General features: G+C 41.7%; 1 long non-coding RNA gene across 1 annotated transcript; it reads right to left on the reverse strand.

Annotated features, from left to right (window-relative positions):
- Positions 1-8,768: 8,768 nt before the first annotated feature.
- On the reverse strand, positions 8,769-11,059 carry LOC135575386 (uncharacterized). Its single transcript, XR_010466008.1, has 3 exons — positions 10,894-11,059; positions 10,036-10,203; positions 8,769-9,151 (listed from the first exon to the last, which is right to left on the reverse strand). It is a non-coding gene; the product is annotated as an uncharacterized LOC135575386 (long non-coding RNA).
- Positions 11,060-18,994: the final 7,935 nt, after the last annotated feature.

Raw genomic sequence — 18,994 nt, forward strand, 5'->3', positions numbered from 1 at the left:
CCTGAGAAACAGAGGGTTTATCTCTGCACAACTGTGTACTGGAAATATTTCTCTGCTCAAAAGAAGAGATATGGCTGAAAAGCAGAAGATACAAAAAAGGTAATGCTTCTAACGCCCAGAGAGAGAAAGGCAGTGTCATTCATGCTCACAGCTATATTGAAAGGATTTGAAAAAATCCTGCGATTTGTCTCTTCTTCTGACAGAGGATGCTCGTGACCTGTTGCAGCCATGGGTAGTGTTGTGGCTGTGACTGCACAGAGCCAGACCCAGCACTGTGCTCAGAGGGCAGGTTTCCCTCTACATGGTTTTACCTTAGAAGTAAAAACACCTCCCTCCATCCCTTGCCGTAGAGCACAATCAGCCGCAAAAGCCGTACTTACTCCACATTGGGGTCCTCAATCCTGATTTCCAGAATAGCAATTAAAAAAAAAAAATAATAAGCATCCCTCTTCTTTCTGAGCATTATTATCTACATACATAAAGATATACTACAGATATTTTCAGACATGGCTCCAGCCACGTCTCCTGTATCTACTTCATGTTCAAGCAATCCCTGTTTTAAACCCCTCTTTTATAAAGACAGTTCTTACCAGTCAGGGGGTGAATATATACAGTCTGACATCTCACACTGTGTGTCACCGCAGGAAGATGTGATGGGACAAGACAGAGCTCTCCATTTGGGATTCACGCAGGGGCTGGACGGACCATCACTGCTCGGTCGTTCCTGGCAGAAGCCTTGTTACAAACCCTCCGGAGCAGTGAGGAGGGGCACAGCTCTCAAACAGGGATCTGCATGGCTCTTTAGCCACAATTTGCAGCCTATGAGCTGCAAAAATACATTTATTTTAACCTAACCCCAGTCCATGGGCTCCAGAAAATCCCCTTTTCTCAGAAAACATGTAGCAAAAAAGTGCACTCTTAAACTGGGCAAGGTGAAAAACGTTAAACTTTTTCTTTCAATGCTATCAATTATTAGGTCTTAAATTTTTCCCTGGAATGAGAATGTCTGAAGTATTGATCACACTCATCATCTGTTTTCATTGGAGAAGGTAATATAAGTATCATGCAGTAAAGCACACTTTGAAGCATAGTGTCTTGATCCCACCTGCTTTTAATTAAAAATATTGTGAACGGATATTGCATTAGTCAATTAGTCAATTAGTCTTCTGTCAAAATCTTTCTGTTAGCAAAAGGTGCAAGGCAAGTTTAAAGTAACCAAATCAGTGTCTCCATCATTGGCAGAGTTTACTGAAAACAGAAACATTTTTATGCACTGAATATTTTCTCACTCAAGGCAATTTGGGTGTTTTCTATCAGATTATCAGCAGGCGGTAATATTTTGATGCTCTAATGCTACTAAAACAGAGACATCACAAAAAGTGCACTGCACAATTTTTAGCTCAAGGAAATCTAATGCAATATGCCACTTTGAATTTTAGTTATGTGTCCTTACACCATAAAAAACAGTAGGTATTTTGACTGCACAGCATAACCAATCTTCCAGGTACAACATTTCCCAGCTGCGTGACATTTCACTATTACCTTTTTTAATACAGAGTTATAAGACAAATATCATTGGTGCAAAGAGCTTTAAAATCACACTACTTGAAAGTTTAGACTCTTGAGGAATACAGCAGTCCTTAAGGACACCAAACACCACCAGGATGAGAAGCAGCATAGACTTTCTCTGCCCTGTCAACAAATATTTTAAATCCCTGTTGAAAAAGCTCTGCAATTACATTATGAGAGAAACTATCTGAGCAAGTAAATACTCCCTGATTTCCCCTGATGCTAGGACATGCTGCGAGCAAGTTGCTGAGACATTTCAAGATCACTTTGCATTTCAGGCAGGAGCTGGTGAACAGCTCATGATGGGTAATGAGGAAAAGCCATCAGCACTTAGAGAGCCAGGGAACGCTGCAATGGGAGAAGGGAGTTTTCCTTCTGGTGTTACGGAAGATCCCTTGCAAGGAGCAGTCTGAAGGAGGTGACTTGAGACACACGTGCAGCCCAAAGCAGGACTCTTCCATAACTGACAGAGTATCTGTAGAAAATGCCAAGTATTAAAGTAACTATTACCTGGGCTCTAGAGGGGAACACACTTCATATCAGTTTGCCTGGAATGAGAAATCTCCCTTATTTCATCGCTCAATCATAGAGAACAGTCAAAGACACTCATGTGAGAAGGAGAATGGGAGAACAGCACAAACGAGGAACAGAGAAGAGAAGCACAGTATCCATGGGACAAATCCATGTCTTAGTACCAGAGAGTGTTTTCAGCTGGGTATTTTGTTACAGACCTTCCTGCCTACCCATAATGACAGAGAAAATCAATGTTAACCGGTAAATGCTGCTGACACAGTGAGATGATTACAGGAATAAATTCTGGTCCATTAAAGAACAGATGATCACCTATAACCTAATACTTACCAGTATTGTTGACCAAAAAACCTATCAGAGGCAATAAGGAATGGAGATGTATGTTTTGGCGGTTTTGTTCACTGTCCTTCCCTTCTCTGCAGCAGTGCAGCAAGACTTCTCCTTGCAAAAGACACGTTGAAGCAGCAAACATTGCCTGAAACAGCCTTTTTTTCTCAAGTGCTTTAGCTGCCCTTAATGTAAGAAAATTAAATTAAATTAACTAAAAATAAAAACAAACCACTAACACAGCAGGATGAGAGTCAGTTTTGCTTTAAAATTATTACTCAAACCTTGTGCCGAGCTTATGTAAGCAAAAAATATTTCCAGGTTTTGCACTTTTCTTCCCCTGCCCTCATTCCCTGCCATGTCTCGTGGCTCCATGCAGAGACTCCACACCCAGACACAGTCCTGCAGTGAGGTCAGGGTGAAGGTGCCAGGGCCACGGGTGCCTGGGGTGCCCAGCGTACCAGGTGCCGGCACAGACCTACCCAAGAAACACAGGAACATTCACACAAAGAAATTTCTGAAGCCAAATATACACAGCAGAAGTTTGTTTCCAAGGGTTAACTCAATTGAGGAACAGGGGTTCACCAGGAGCCCAGCATGTCCCTTCTGCACTCAAAGAAATACTTTGTAATGAAACATCCATGATAAAATCTATACAGCTTTGAGGAATGACTTAAAAATAATGCTTAAAAGCAGCACCCTTTTTGTGGATAATTTACATACCACAAGGAAGATGGGATTTGTCAAACAAACTGAGCACTTAACAGAAGCTGCTAAAAAGCTTCCAGAGGTTGCTGAGCCATTTTTAGGCTCGGGATGTCTTATGAATATTCCTCATCTGCCTGGTTTCCAACCAGCTGTACTAGCACAGCGTCCCACTAGATGCAAGTTGAATTTACATAGCCTGTTCAGATAATCAGAGTTGTGATCATTTACATGAAACAAATGAGACAAATATTTAAACAAATAAACAGTCTGTGGTTTTATGAAAACATGATGACTGCATAATTAATTCTTCCCAGGCACCATGAATTCCTGCATGGTTTGAACCAATGTTTTCAGAGTGTGACATTTTAAAAGGAGGAGAAAAGGCACTGTGTCAAGACTGAGAAAACTACCTTTAGTGATGCTGGTGCCTCTACCAGGCAACCAGCCAAGAGGACTTTCTGGACAGTTGGGAGGGCTCCTACCCCATTCCTCAGCATCGTCCCGGCAACCACAGCCCACATTGCCCCCAGGAAGAAAAGGTTTCCTACATCTTAAAGAGCTCAGATACTAAAGGTGGAAAAACACCTCAGGGATGCCCAGCACTACAGCTGGAATATCTCCTCTGTTATCTTTCATTTTCTCATCCTCCTGAAATGCTAAGATTAATGACTTTGCAAAGTCTGCCCAAGCGCTCTCCTCTGGATGTTCCACTTGAAGACTTCCTGGCTCCTCAGCCACTTCCACATGACCCATTTGCTGGGACAGTAAGCCTCATTTTGATCTGAAATTCTTCATATTAATAATGTCATATATTATATTTGACAGCTTCTACCCAATTCTCTGACTTTTATATGGCAAAAACTTCTGGCAGTGTTATTGGCTTTCCCTTTTTTATTAACTGCTCTGACTGGCAACAATATCCCCAGCAGAAACGGATGCTCCTGGGGGAATTTTTCAAAGGTTAGATCCTCTCATGCTGATGCAACATTTTTGTCATTATTTAAGAAGACAGATTAATCACTTAGGCCTATATCCTAATCACAGCAGGGAAAAAAAAAAAGTCAGATGCTTAAAAAACGTTTAAGCATTTAAAGATACTTCACAAATTTAGTCCCTGGTAATCAAGCACTGGAACAGGGAGAGCAGTGAAGGGGAAGAATGAGACAAAGGAACAGAGGTTCTTTACGAGCTCAAAGAGAATTAAGCAATATGGCATCAGGAATGGAAAACATAGCTGGTGAGATGTGGGAAACTTCAGGTTTTTTTCTTAACAAGAAGGTAAATACTAACACAAAGAGTACTGATGCTGCAAGCACAATGGAAGTGGTAAAAATGCACAGCTTCTGAGGACACTGAAGCTACAAGACAAAGTCACTCACAGGTGGATTCCACAGTTTGTGCTGCAAAATAACCCCATAATTCCTCCAAAAAACATAATGCTGTACTGCATGTTAGTTACGTAAATCATGTACTATTACTTCTTTTCCTTCATGGCATATGTAACTAAGCAACAAATCATGAATTGAAATATTAAATTTAATACATTCTGCCCTTTACATGGTGATAAGTGACACAGAGCTCTCAGCTCAGCAAGACATGGGTGCTGCTGTCCTAAAGGTAGAGAATCAGAGAAGCATATCGACTCAAAATCAAATGATGCTGCCTATTCTGGATTGGAATTTGCATAATGAGCCTTATTGCCCCAGCAAGGCTCCATTTCTTGGTTATTCCCCAAAATTAATTCAAAATGTCAAGAACGGGATGAAACTTAAACTTGTTCTTGAATTCAGAAGACAACTGATCTATGTGGCCATGGCCACCACTCCATTGCTGGTTGTAAATAATCAGAGTACCTAAAGAATTTGTAAGAATTGCTGCAGTTATTTTCAATCAAAAATGGGATGTGCTAAGACAGAGAGCTGCAAAAGCAGTGCAAAATGAGGAGCTCTCTTCAACAGTTAGAGGAGCTATTTCTCATTTAAAACAGAAATTGAAGACTTCTAGGGAAAAAATGGCAGAATAACCTTAGAGTAAGAGGTATTAAGGTACTAAAGGGAGTAACCTTTAAAGTCTGCCCACAAAATGGATCCCTGAAGTCCTGAATCATAATAGCAGAGGGGAGGAGAGAGCCTTGAAATAAATGAACATTAGTCCAGAATTCTCCCAGAGATGACAGAGAGTGCAGAAGTTTCGTGCTAAACTGTTTTATTTTGTTGATAAAACCTGAACTCCTAAGTAGCAGAGAGTGCAAGAGGAAAGAAGAGAGGAAGGATAATATGAGGGCAAATAAATCTTTTCTTTTAAATGCATTTAGTGGTGTAGTGATAGGGGTAGAGATTACATTCAGTTTAATCTGAATGGATAACGCAGTCCACGATATTATCTCTAGTTTTCTTAAAATCTTGCCTGAAGCTCGGCTTTAGCATTTCTTTCTGCAACAGTAGCTTCACTCCCCAGCCGTGCCATTTACCATAACACTCTGCTGTTCGGTTTAGACCTCTGCAAAATGGGCCTTCTGACACAGCACAGAAAAAAAATAGTGTAATTCAAGGGAGAAATTGAACTAGTGAATAAGGAGGCAGAAGTCCTGAGCTGGTTAATTTGGGGAAAATTATACAAACCTCTTGTGTAAAACACATGGGATCCACCAGTAATAAATGTAAGCTGTTGTTGTTAACCAGATAAGAAAAGGGATTGCAGGAAGACCTACCTACCTAAAATTAGCTATTTGCTTTCACCTCCTTTGTACAGTCTTCATGAAACTGGGAAACATTTCGCTATTTTGCAGTAACAGGTTGCAATCTTGTCTTTGTAATCTTGCAAATTAGCATACCTCAAGTTGCGCAGTCCAGATGGCTTACAGCTCCTGGCTGCGCCACCTTGCCATCCTGGTCAAAGCTGCACTACCTGCTCTCACAGGGTTGCAGGAGTGGGTCACCTCAATGACAATCAGGAGTTGTTTGATCTGAATTTGCTTCACGCATCTACTCCAGTGAACGCCCCGCAGCAGGATTACACTTGCTGAATCATGGGATTATAGAATGGTTTTGGTTGAAAAAGTTCAACTGCTACCTCACATTGCCAAGTGCACCACTAAACCATGTCCCTAAGCACCACGTCTACACATCTCTTAAACCCCTTCAGGGATGGTGACTCTGCCACTGTCCTGGGCAGCCTGTTCCAATTCCTGACAATCCCTTCTGGGAAGAATTTTTTCCTACTATCCCACCTAACCCTTTATTGGCATAACTTGAGGCCATTTCCTCTTGTTCTATCCTTGTTACTAGGGAGAAGAGACCAACACCCTCCATGCTCCAACTTCCTTTCAAGTAGTTGTAGAGTGAGAAGGTCTCCCCTGAATCTCTCACTTTGCTTCGTGTTCACTTCTACTAAAGTTGCTACCCAGATAGCGGACTAAGATTATGACATAATAACAGTGCCAAATACGGGATAGACAAAATAGATGAAGAAGATTAGTTCTATTTTTATGGAAAACTTCCTACTGGTGCTTAATTATCAACAATTTAGTGGCTAATCACTTGGTGGTTCCTACTTCCACTCATTTTCTTGGTGGCACAAGGGCTTGCAACAGGGGTGAGTGGCTGTACCATGTCTGCTTGCAAATAATCTGTCACTTCACAAAGGGCTATGGTGCCATTAGCTGGGTTAATTGGGTTGATAATTGTTGCCAATCCAGACATCTGTGCTCAGCTGCTGCCACTGGAGAAGAAAAAAGAACCTAAACACAAGTTCCTTGAAATGCTGCCAGTGAGAAACTTGCCCTCAGATGGCTTTTGCATCCCATGAAGTCACAGAGAGAAAGAGGGTGCACAGGGGAGAACCCTCTTGGCTAGCGAGGTTTTCCTAGTTTCAGACATTATTTCTAGAAACACAATTTCCAGAATACAAACCCCTGATTTACGAGAATAGATGTGGGAAAATTCATAGGTAAATAAGATTAGAAATGCAAATGGGATTTGCAAAGGGAAAATATCAAGGGAATTCTTTCAGCTAGCAAAACATGTGTTTTCAAGTAATCTTCAATACTGGAGATGTCTCAATTCCTCTATAGTACCTTTCTCAGAAAAGGTACTGGGAGGAATAAGTTACTGTTTTCTGATTCACAGATCAAGAATTGTTGTCTGCCTTTTTCCAGCTGAGGTGGGCATAGGACAAGGAAGCTTTAATTACTATGGGTAACAGTAGAGTAAATGGAGATTTAACTTTGTGAATGTATTGAATTAGACAGAATTTTGTGAAAACTCACAACTAAAGAGATTTTTATGAACAAAATTGAGAGGTACTGGCTTTTTTTTTTTTCCTTCTAGCTAACATTTAATGTAGAACTGCTCTCTGTGATTGACATTACATTTTAGACGAGAGTTTTGTTTTGGTTTTTTATCTGCTCTAGAGAATGACACTAAGTTATTTAATGGGATTAGTGATTTCAGTAATGTGAGTAGGTTGGTTGTCGTGATTAGCAGAAGCCAAAGCAAAGTAGCATTTGCAACTGCAGAGAATTGAGACGATGTGGATGGCCATGGCAGCTTATTAAATGTATAATGAGCTCAGGCAACTTATAAAAGGAATCAAAATTCTGTAACACAAAGAAGCAAAGTTCCTGAGTACCAGCATATTCCTGCAAGACTCTGAGGTGACAGGAGATTATTACAAAGTATTTAGTGAACAGACATCTAATTGAACACATGAGTACTGGAAAAAGGATTTAGGACAGCGTGTTTTTCTGAGCATAATTTTAAAGTTTGGCTTAAGCAAGTCAATAACTATTTGCACTGCAATGCTGCTGAGGGGAGCATCAGCCTCTCTTCTTTCATCACAGACCATTTTTCCCTGGCACTAAAGTATGACTCTTTGAATCTGTACATTGTTTCTGATTATGTTTTTTGGCTTTCTGTCATCTGCTATACTTGAATTCCCCTGGCATTGTAATATTCCCACTTTAATCAGACCCTGCTTTGATTTCAGACTCTACCCTCCTGACTTTGCCTTGCAGACCTTTCTCTCTGCAGCTGCTGTTTCTCAGAGAGATCTCCACACGCCTGCCCCCAGCCTTCCCCTTTCATTTGATGTGGTTGCTACCAGTCTGCAATGTAAAATAACAATATTTTCAGCAATTCCTAAACTGTTATTTTCTACGAAACACATAGAGCTTACCTGCATCATCTTCCAAAAAACGTACCACTTCCAGTGAAGTTAGACTGTGTTTGTATGGCATTTACGTGGTATTTCCCCAAAGAGGTATGAATTTTGATCTCCAAAAAGTGCATTTCCAGCATGATGTTTAAATACAGGATCTGTAAATCACATTGGACAATGTAAGAAATTGGAAACAGCTGTAGGTGAGGGAGAGCACTGCCAAGAGCAGCTTTATCAAGGTTACCAATTTGGGGGTTTTTCTTGCAGTCAGGCAAGAGACTCCTGATTTCCATCAGGTCACTGACACCCCCTCAACTTCTCGAACCCAACAGTTCTCCTATTATCAAGTCCAGCACAGAAATATCCCTGCTGCTCTCAGATTGTGCTTTACAACTACAAAGCGTGCACTCCTCCTGCCTCCCAAACTCCTCATGGCTGTTTAGGAACATGGGGTGAGACTTAGGAACATGGGGTGAGTAACCTTTGGGTTATGCCATCCTCTGTGTAGGTGAAGAAGCAAAAGACATTGTAAATGATGGTGCAAACTAAGGGTTGCAAGAGCTCTACTCCTTTCCTAGCAGTTAACTCACACAACATCACCCCAAGGAACTTAGATCTCATTTGCAAATTCTGTCATTGTGCTGAAAGTTGTCTCCCAGAGAGGGGCTGGAGGACACAAAATTAGCATAATGTACCACCAAAGGTGTTGGAGCAAGACTTACAGCACATGAGCCAACAGACAAGAACGTTAAGCATATAACTTACACTGAATTTTAGTGAAATTTGGGAATCTGACTCCTTTCCCATCCTCTACAAATCCCATCCCTAATGAAATTTAGGTGCTGGAATTGATGAGGGTCTGCAAGCAAAAGGAAAATATTAATTTAGCTCAGACTCCATAGTATTGTGCTTAGTAGGCAATTCTCTGATTTGGGGAAATGTGTGCTACCTCAGAAGGGATTTAACCATTTTTCTCCAATAGCAAGGAAAAAAGTTTTTTCATGTTCTTTTGTGAAGAAATATATACAAGCTAGGCAAGAGGAAGGTCTCGGTTCATGTAAAATGTAGGAAGATATAATGGAAGTTTCACAATACCCTTTCAAAGTACCCTAATACACATTGGGCAGACAATTTCAGCTGCTGAATTCATTCAACATTTCCCTAGTTTCTGTTCAAAACTTGTGAAATATGGTAGGTTTATGATTAGAGCATTGCCATTTATAGATTTTACTTCAGTCATTCATTTAGCAAAAAAACCCCTTGTCCAGCCAAAGAGAATAATTTAATTTCTGTCTAGTTGGGGAATATCTAACAGTGCTATTTGGCCCCAGCCGAAACTCAGGGCAGAGCAAGCCACCCCATCTTTTATTTTCATCTTAGTCCTCCCAACACAGAAAGTTAAGCAAATTATTTAAAAATAACCAACATAAAGAGCTCATCCAGTGGCAGCTGGTGGAAGAAAATTTCCTGCTTGCACAGAAGATTTTATTGCAGAAGGGAAGTGGCAAAAGAGACATTTACTATTCAATTACAGATCTGCTTCCATGCCAAAGGTGCTGCAAAATGCAATCTTGGATTTCCATGTAAAAAGGGAGACTGAGTGCTTTGGGGTGTTGCAAATATAACATGGGGTTGAATTCAAGCCAGATCAGATCTCACTGCAATGAAATAGCACAGATTTTATCATAAAATACACACCACACCATCTCCTCGGATTAACAAATGATTTGATAGAAATCTTACGCATGCTGTTTTGTAACAATGATGAACTTTCATTATCTTGCTCTAAATACCCAGGTCAGCACACAAGAGCATCCAAGGTAACATGAGGCAGACAGCTTGCAGCTCCTGAGGGTTTGCACACATTAGTTGAATGCATACATGATTTTAAAAGAAACCCTTAGGGTTAAGCTGAAAAGCAAAAAAAAAAAAAAAGGGTTAATAATAATTTTGGGCTCCTTCTCGTAGCAAACTCTACTCAGAGGAAAAAAAAGTGTAGTAAAAACGTAGCGAATTAACTGCAAAGGGCAGATTTTGACCTGATAAAATTGGCGTGGCTATTTAGGGAGCAAGATTTCATTAGAGTTGCTATAGCAATCGGAACATTTTGACAAAACCTAATGAAGGATTATGACAGAAATAGAGAAGGTTCTAAGCTGTCAAAAGCTATAGGAACAGAAGCTTCACAGGTTTCTGAGCAAAATCCCTCGGGAAGTACACTGATCTCCCTGGAAGATATCACACTCATTTCAGACATTTCTCCAGGGTATTCACTGAGCAATGATTGTGATAGAAAACTGAGTGCCCTCTCTACTGCAAAGAGTTATTCGCAAATTTTCCCCTCTGAGAGGCTCACTTTATTATTAAGTGCTTTAGAATAAAAATACTTGGCACTTGCATGGCACCTCTCATCACAGAGTGGTGCAGAAGTTACTCCTGATGCTGTATATTAACCTCCTCTAAGTGGTATTAGATAGTCCTGTGGCTGAATAACCGAAGCCCAAGCCATTAAAGGATTTTATTCCAGCCTTTCCAAGGATGTGTGTGATGGAGAGGCTCCCAGATGCCCAAATAAACCCGATGGCACACGAGCGGGGGTACCTGCAGAGCTTGCACCATGTGAGGTACCCCATGGTGGGCACGTGCTGCAAAATGTCTTCTGGGTCTGGCTGAGCTCTTGCGGTGCTGCAGGGCTTCTCCAAGGTGTCAAATCAAAGCTCCTGTCTGCAGGGGATGTTCTTAACTTAAACCCTGCATGGGGCCAAAAGCGTTACTCAGGAGCAGCATAACTATATATATATATATATATTCTGTTATATAAAGCCCAGCAAAACGTCTCCCACCAGGAGAGAGGGTTTACCCACAGATCTAAGACTGAGGAAAAAATTAACTCATGGACAGCACGCACACTTAAAACAATTCCCCATCAAGCTGGCATGCACAAAGCTGGTCCAGCCTGCAGCTGCTCGTCCGTCACCAGAGCAAGGAGGAAGGAGGCTCCTGCCTCACCTTCAGCTCTTGGCCCTTCCAAGTTGCTGTTGGTTTTGCTCTGCTCTTGAGGTCAGGGCTCCTGATTTCAAAACCTAGAGCCATCTGTAGATGAACAGCACTGGTTTCAGGTGCAGGGTTTTTAGGCTGTTGGATGTGCTGAGGTGCAGCCCTCAAGTTCGGCATGTGGGAAGTATTCCATCACTGGGCAGAGCTTCAACACGGGATGGAGCTTGAAATGACAGACATTCACCTGCGGCAGGGGCTGAAACACATTTTTCTTTCCTAGAGACTTCCGGATTGTGTCTTTACAACACAAAAATCTAAACCAACAATAAAACTTGTCCTTCACATAGTTTGACTAATGTTAATGGAGTCAAAAGGAAGATAATTTGATACTGGGCTCTTGGAAGCCTCCAACTCCAGAACATCCCCCAGGAGCCTCCTACAACTGATGAAAGGTTTTATAAATAAAGATTCAAATTAAAAAGTAGATTTCTTTTCAATTTTGTGAGAATTGGACAGCCCAGTCCTGGGCAGCTGGCACTGGGGTTCCATGTGGGGGCAGCTGAGACAGAGCATTGAGATGGAAACCATTAAGAGCTTCTCTCTGCTATAAGAAATTGCAGATAGAACATGTTTTCCAAACATTTCTGTTAACATCTGTATGAATGAATTTTCTGTTTGTTCAGATGTATCAGTCAGCTGTTGGTGAGTGTTTGAAACATGCCTAAGCACCAAAAAATGTATTTTGACATTAACTTTGGTTTTGGCAGAAAAAACACAAAACATTTAACACATTGGAGGCCTTGACATGTCAAGTCAGTATGCTAACTGTGCTGTGGTAGCTTTAGATCACTTCTGAAAAATTACCTTCAGCCTGCACTTGTCAGACAGACACAACGAACAGAGGAGTTGCTCACCAGTGTCAGTGCAGAGGGCACACAGAGCCCAGCACACCATTTACTGATCACTGTATTAAACCTGTAGGTGATGTCCCAGTTTAACTCAGGGCCATTAGCCTGCTAGGTACTATGTCTTTAACTATATTCAAGAAATAAAGATCTCGTTACATGCTTTGGAATATGTCTGACGTTGAAGTCATAGCTTACATTTACCCTGCCCTAAATAGTTCAGAGCTAGACAACAAAATGAAATTCTAATTTTTAAATGAAGGAGATTTGTCTCTGTTCATAACCCCATTACACTCATTTCCTATGAACCTTGTGATCCTACCTGGCATTTGCATCCAAGTGCGGATGGAAACACATCTGGAATTAACACCTGGCATCAGGTGAAAACCTCCTGAGCTGCCCCACCACCACATATCCAGCCCATGCCGCATGTTCCACATTGCTGGTGGAGAAAAGGCAAGTGGGGTCCACTGGCTGTGTGCCAGCCCAACCTGTGAGGCTGTGGGAAGGATGGGGAGTGAGACGACAGAGGTTTCATTTTTGTGGTTTTCGGATTAGGTCCATCAACAGCACAGCTGGGAAAATCAGAAAAACACCAAAACACGCCAGTAATCTATCAGAAAAGCTAGCATCTAGAGCAGCCACTATCACGCATTTCAGAGCAAGATATAAAAAGTTAAATACAAGATATTCTTCTCCCCTACAAAATTCTCCTCTGATCTCCAGCAACTGGCTCCTGGTTCAGTAGCACTTCCCAGGGCTCCTGCTGTGCATCCCAGCCCCAACACAGCCCGTCCCCCATGGTGACCCTGGGGCATCACTGCATCCCTCAGGCATGCATTGCCACTTGCCCCAGACCCAGGCAAATGCTGGTTTAAGTTCAGAAGCACAGGTTTTTAATCTTCCTTCAGGAAGTTTTTGTTACTGTTAACTCTAATAACACTGGTTATTCCTCTTTGTCACATCAGATGGTTAATCTCTCTATCAGGTTCGAGTCCTCAGTCTAACTGCTACATCCTGGCGTTCCTACTTAGCATTTAGACTAAGGACTCAGTGCTGTTAGGGGGATTAGACATTTTATATTGCCATGTTCCATATTTTGATATATTCGAGGTCAGAAAATTATTTCCACTGCGCACTTTTGGATTGTTGCCTTTCAGTTTCAGTGAAAGTTACTTAGGACTTGCATGAAGAGATCAGGAAAATGGCATTTCTCAGCCAATGTGAGCATATAATGTGCTCTTGAGCAGAAAAGGGAGAAGAAAACACATGCTTTCCAATTTGCATTATTCATTCAGCTTTAACTATCACTCTTGATAGCCTGTGTGAACACATGTAGGTGTGGGAGGGAGCTCCTGCTGCCTATTTATCTAATTGTCTTACAGTTGGTCCAGGTTCACCAGTGAATGCCACTTTGGAAGTGACCGTTTGGAATTAATGAGTTTCACATCAAATCTCCCTTCTTCAAAAGGAAGGTGATAAACTTTAAAGAGGCCCATAATCTAATCATTTCTACAGAAAGAGACTTAATACATGCAAGGGCATGAGCAAGCCCTAAAGAAGAAAATGTGAAATTATAGTGGTGTGTATGTGAAGGGGTTTTATGCTGATGATCCGCAATATTTTGTACAGAGACATTACAGTTTGGTTATCAATTACAATGTCCTTCTGGCAGGATTTTTTTTTCTGAATGAAAATTCTTGCACAATTATTACCAAGAAAAGAGAACGGAAACTCTTTGGTTGGATGGGCTACAGTCCTGCATTATAACCTGTTTCACTTTTCACATCTTACATTATTTTATTTTGGGTAAAAAGTCTTTTCAGTACATTTGCAAACAGAGTCTAATATCCAACACAGTGTTATCCTGATAGCAAAAACACATTTCTCTGATAGCGTGAGGGAATTTGGAGAAACACTGTTTCATACCAAATGTCACTACTGCCACTCCTCACGTGACTGAAATAGTGGAAAGAAAAACACAATGATGTTTGCAGGTTAGTCTCACACCTTAATATCTCTGCTTTCTCGTAAGGCCATTGATACAACCAAATATATAAGCAAATTGAAGGGGAAGGCGATTAAGGCAGGTGGTCGATCAGGCCAGCATTAGCCCCATAACCCAATCTTTTCAGCCAGCCTCCAGACTCAATGAACAGCCAGTGTGAATCATCCACTTCAAGAGTCTCTGCCTCCACTGACTACAGAGTCAGGCAGACAAAACCAAACTCACTAGGCTAAGCTTAGCCCCTCTGAATACTCAGCAAAGGGAGTGGCTCAGAAAATGTGAGGAAACGGTGATAATAACACAAAAAGAAACAGGAAGCCTTGATTCACTTAAAATAATAGTCACAGCATTTCCCAAACACTTTTTTTCCTCCCCACAGTCACTTCTCTCTGCTATTAGTGCTCTCTCCTACGCTTTCCATGTGTTTAGGGTCACCACGGAGTAACTGGCTACAATATGTTTGGCACAGTCTGGAGTAGCTGGGGGCCACACCATTAGACTGTCATTTTCTTAGAACTTCAAAACAGCCAAAAAATCAGAACAAGTAGCATTTGGGGAAGTTTTCAACATATGGCTACATGAGCAAATTTTAAACATATGGGCTATCAAATGCATTCAAGATGTGTTAAAGCCCATTCAGTGATCCCCAGTCAGTTATCACATAAGATTTCATAAAACGGAGGAGGTAGGTGCCCTTTTCATTCTCACGACTAGTCCAGGGGCACTTCATCTGCAGGAGAAAGATTAGAATTCACCTCATTCAAAGAGTATTCATGAATTAATTGTCTGGGAATTTGAACAGTAAGCAACTCACCTTTGGGATTTCTCATCTTTGTTTCTGGTACTAAATAATATCCATTTGGTACTAAAGAAAAAAAAGAATTATCAAAATATGTATTTAATTTAACTTCATAAGAGACATACAAGATAGCTGGTTCATCCATCCTCTCTTAAAAATGAAAGCAATTATAGTTATTTTTGATTATATTATCCTGCTGGGAGGCAGAAATAAACCTGAATGTGGAAACTTCTTAAATCACAACTTGCAATTTACTAAAACAAAACAAAACAAAACCAGAAAGGAATGGCATATCTTCTCATTTTATAGCAACATCCAATGTAAAAACGACAACAACAGCAATTCTTAACTATGAATAAGTAACCAATGATAGTAGATATTTTGTAATACAAAAATATTGTTATATAAAGCTGTAACATTTTTTCCTCTGAGAACTAAAGTACTTCCTAGTGTGTTAAGTATTACAGTGAATCATGGAAATTATTTGTTTGAAGGATGAAACTAATGGGTGGCTTGTAAGAGCACAACCCTACCTCTTTCCTATAGCACAAGCCCAAATAAAGATGTCCATCTTAACTTATGCAGCACATACTCACCAAGACAGCTGCAAGCAGTCAGGCTGGCAATGTGGATATTAATGTCATTCATAGATTATCAATAACTAAGAAAAGTTGCTTAGCCTTAGCATTTCAGTGATCAGCTTCAAGAGAGATTTTTTTCCATCTACTTTCACTCCATTCCTCTGTCTGGTTTTGCTTTTGTCCAAGGACTTGCCATTGGCGTCTGGTAGCAGGTGAACGCATCCTCTGCTGCAATCAATAGTATCCTTGCCCTTCAGCTCAGCTTCAAGTGCTCTCTATGATGGCTTCAAAAATGTCAGCTATGGCGTTTATGTCAGCACTAGTAAATCAAGGAAGAGAAAAAAAAAATCCTGAATTTCTCCGGAAGCGCAGCTGAGATTCACCACTGGAAACCTGATTCTTTCCCAGTAAAGACTCACAAGCCAATTCACAAATCTGTCTATGGGGAGTACGCCTTTCATGTGGGTGTTCTGGATAAAACTGTTCCCCTTCTAAAAATAATAATAGCAAAAATACTACAGGGGGATTAGTGGCAATGACAAGGCCTTAAAAGGAAACACCACCATACTGGAAGAAGCCTAGTTCTCCAGGGGTTGCAATCCCTTTGCAAATATCTCCCTTTGCAGCCATCTCCTGTACACCTGCACCAGCTCCAGGAATTGAAGAATCTTTCAGCAGTGTGCAACGCCTGCCAGGTTCTCTTCCCTGGAGAGAACAGCTGGGACTCGATATACTTCGGTGAGCATTTCCTTTACAAGGTTCATTAACACTTACAGAGAGCGTGTAAAAGTTTGGGTTTCACCTCTGACAACCTGTTCACGGGCATTGCTGGTCCCCACTGGGCTGGTGGCACGATGCTGAGTCTGGCCAAAGGCTCCGCAGCGCTCCCAGGACATGTGTGGGTTTTTGAACAGCTCTTGTCAAGGACTAACAAAATTCAGGGATTGTATTAAGAGGAAGAGTAGAAGCGGAAGGTCATCAGAACGGTAAGAGATAAACATTAAGCAATGTTTGAAATAAATAAGGAGTGAGAAACCACAAGAAGCAGCAGCACTTTTAAACAAATTGCCATGGTAGAAGTAATTTGTTGGGAGAAAGGGCATGAGGAAGTGTTGGTCAGAGCTTTGGAGATGTTCCCTTTGACAGTGACATTATTCAGCCCATTCCTGAGGTCCATAACCTTTGAATTATCCTTGATTTTAAGCCATCTCCCGGGAACTGCAGTGGCTGAGCATCCCTGCTCGATCCCCGCTGGCCGCCCCAGCAGCATCCCCACGGGGCAGCCATGGTCCAGCTAAGAGGTCTGGCTCTGTTCTATCAACAGGAGCATGTCTGCTCGCCCAGCCCTGCTCTCATGCTTGGAGGGACTGCTGACTAATTTCCACATCCAGCGTGCTACACTTGCAAAAAGAAAAGGGACCTGTTCTCTACCTTGCCCTTTCTTTATTCAATGAAATGCACTGAGCTCACAGATTGAAATCTGAGCCCTAGCTGAATTTAAACTTGTTATTTTGGTCTGCTTACTTAGTCTGTCATTTTCTTATCCATTTACCATCTTTTTTTCCTACCCAGCCGTGTGTGTGAGAGGGAGGTTTGGCTGAAGGTCATTTACACATGAGCTGTTGAGCCCCACAGTGTGTCCCCTGCCAGCAGCTTTCAGGAGACTCTGCAATGTCCCCATCACAGCGCTGTGTATAACCAGGCACTGGGGGGACTTCCTCCTCCAGCCCAGGCAATCACTGGCTTATATCCATGTGCAACAGGAAGATTAATATATAGAAGAGACATTTTTAAGAGTAAAATAAGAAATATCACAGTGTTACAGTTCTTTCCCAGCAAAACTCTCCTCTGATGAAGGCTGATGAAGCAAAGCGTAGAATGCAACCCTTAGCAGAGGAGACTCTTTAAAAAGTCAGATTTAATTGAAACCCTTGGAAGCACTTCATTTTTGAGAAGTGGGCCACATTTTCCTAAGACTGAAAACAAGAGCTATGTAGTGGAAGCATTATATCTAACACTGAAAAGAAGGACTGTAATTGACAGTAAGTCAAGGAGCCCTTGAATTCCTTGGGAAAGCCAAACCAGAAGGATGGTTTCCTCTGAGAGCATCTCCTCCAGACCACCTGATTGATCTGATACTTGTGATTTAAACGTTTACAGTTTCTGGATGTTACTGTGACTCACGCCAAGTGACTCATACACCACATGGTTCACACACCAATGTAAAATACTCAGTTGGACCGAGGCAAACACAATGCTTGGGGCAGGAAAGCCACAGAAATGCTTAAGGAATAAGAAAGACCAACCCCGCCTCAGGGATTCCATATCACAAAGTAATTGTTGGCCAAACTAAAGGTGGGATATTTTTGGTTAAACACTTTGAGAAAGTTGTTTCTTCTGCAGGCAGCAGTCATGAGGGAACGCTGTGGCTTGCACAGCATTTGCTCCACACCATCCCAGGTGCAATGAAAATTGGGTTTTCATATCAGCTTCATCACTTCTTAGATTCATGATTCCACCTTAGTGATGTGGAAAACCAAGAGTGGCTGGTCACAAGCTTCCCCAGCCACTCCCGATGCATTTGCTTGTCTGTGCTGGAGAACAGCAACAAGAGTATAAGGTTATACTGTTTGGGAATGGCACAGCCAAATTTCACCCAGTGCACACTGTCCACACTTCCTGTTCCTCTGTTCGCGCCTATATTTGCAGCAATGTATCCCTCATCGCCCCATTGCTACCATTCTTTGGACTCCCAGCACCCTGAGGCAACGACTTTTCAATGGGGTGACTAAGATAGGGCCAAACTTGGCTGTTCCCCAGCCTTTACCATAATACAGAGGAGCTGAATAAAAATCAACAGCCTTCAGAGAAATACCATTGCTCACATATACCCCAGTGACTTGCACCTCGGCATTCTAGCAGTCAAAAAAGAAACACAAACAAAAAGCTTTATGTCAGGACAAACCATGTTCCATAAACACATATGAGGATGACAAATTTATGCACTTTAAAAAAAAAAAAAAGAAAAACCTGCTCGGCTCAACAGGGCTGTTCAGCATAACAAAGCTGCCCGAGGGCTGTGTATTGCTCTTATTGGCATTTTTTGTGGTCTAGATGTGTGCACAGCAGTAGGGTTTCCCAACTCGCCACTCAGTTTCTGCTTTACCCTGCAAGATCTCCCTGCCAGGTTGTTCTGAACAAATGCAGTGAGTGAATGGTGGGGCAGGAGCTCTGCACACCCCGACGGGCAGCGGGATGGGATCGAGACGTGGGACTCAGCACCCTAGCAGGCTCTGCAGCGCTTATTCCAGGCAATTTGCAGCACTTGTCCTTCTGTAACACAGACTTCATTTCTACTACCTTCATCTTATTACCTAGAAGGTTATGTTTTAGAGGAAAGATAATTATTTGA

This window comes from Columba livia, chromosome 14 (assembly GCF_036013475.1).
Source record: "Columba livia isolate bColLiv1 breed racing homer chromosome 14, bColLiv1.pat.W.v2, whole genome shotgun sequence".
Classification (NCBI taxonomy): Eukaryota; Metazoa; Chordata; class Aves; order Columbiformes; family Columbidae; genus Columba; species Columba livia.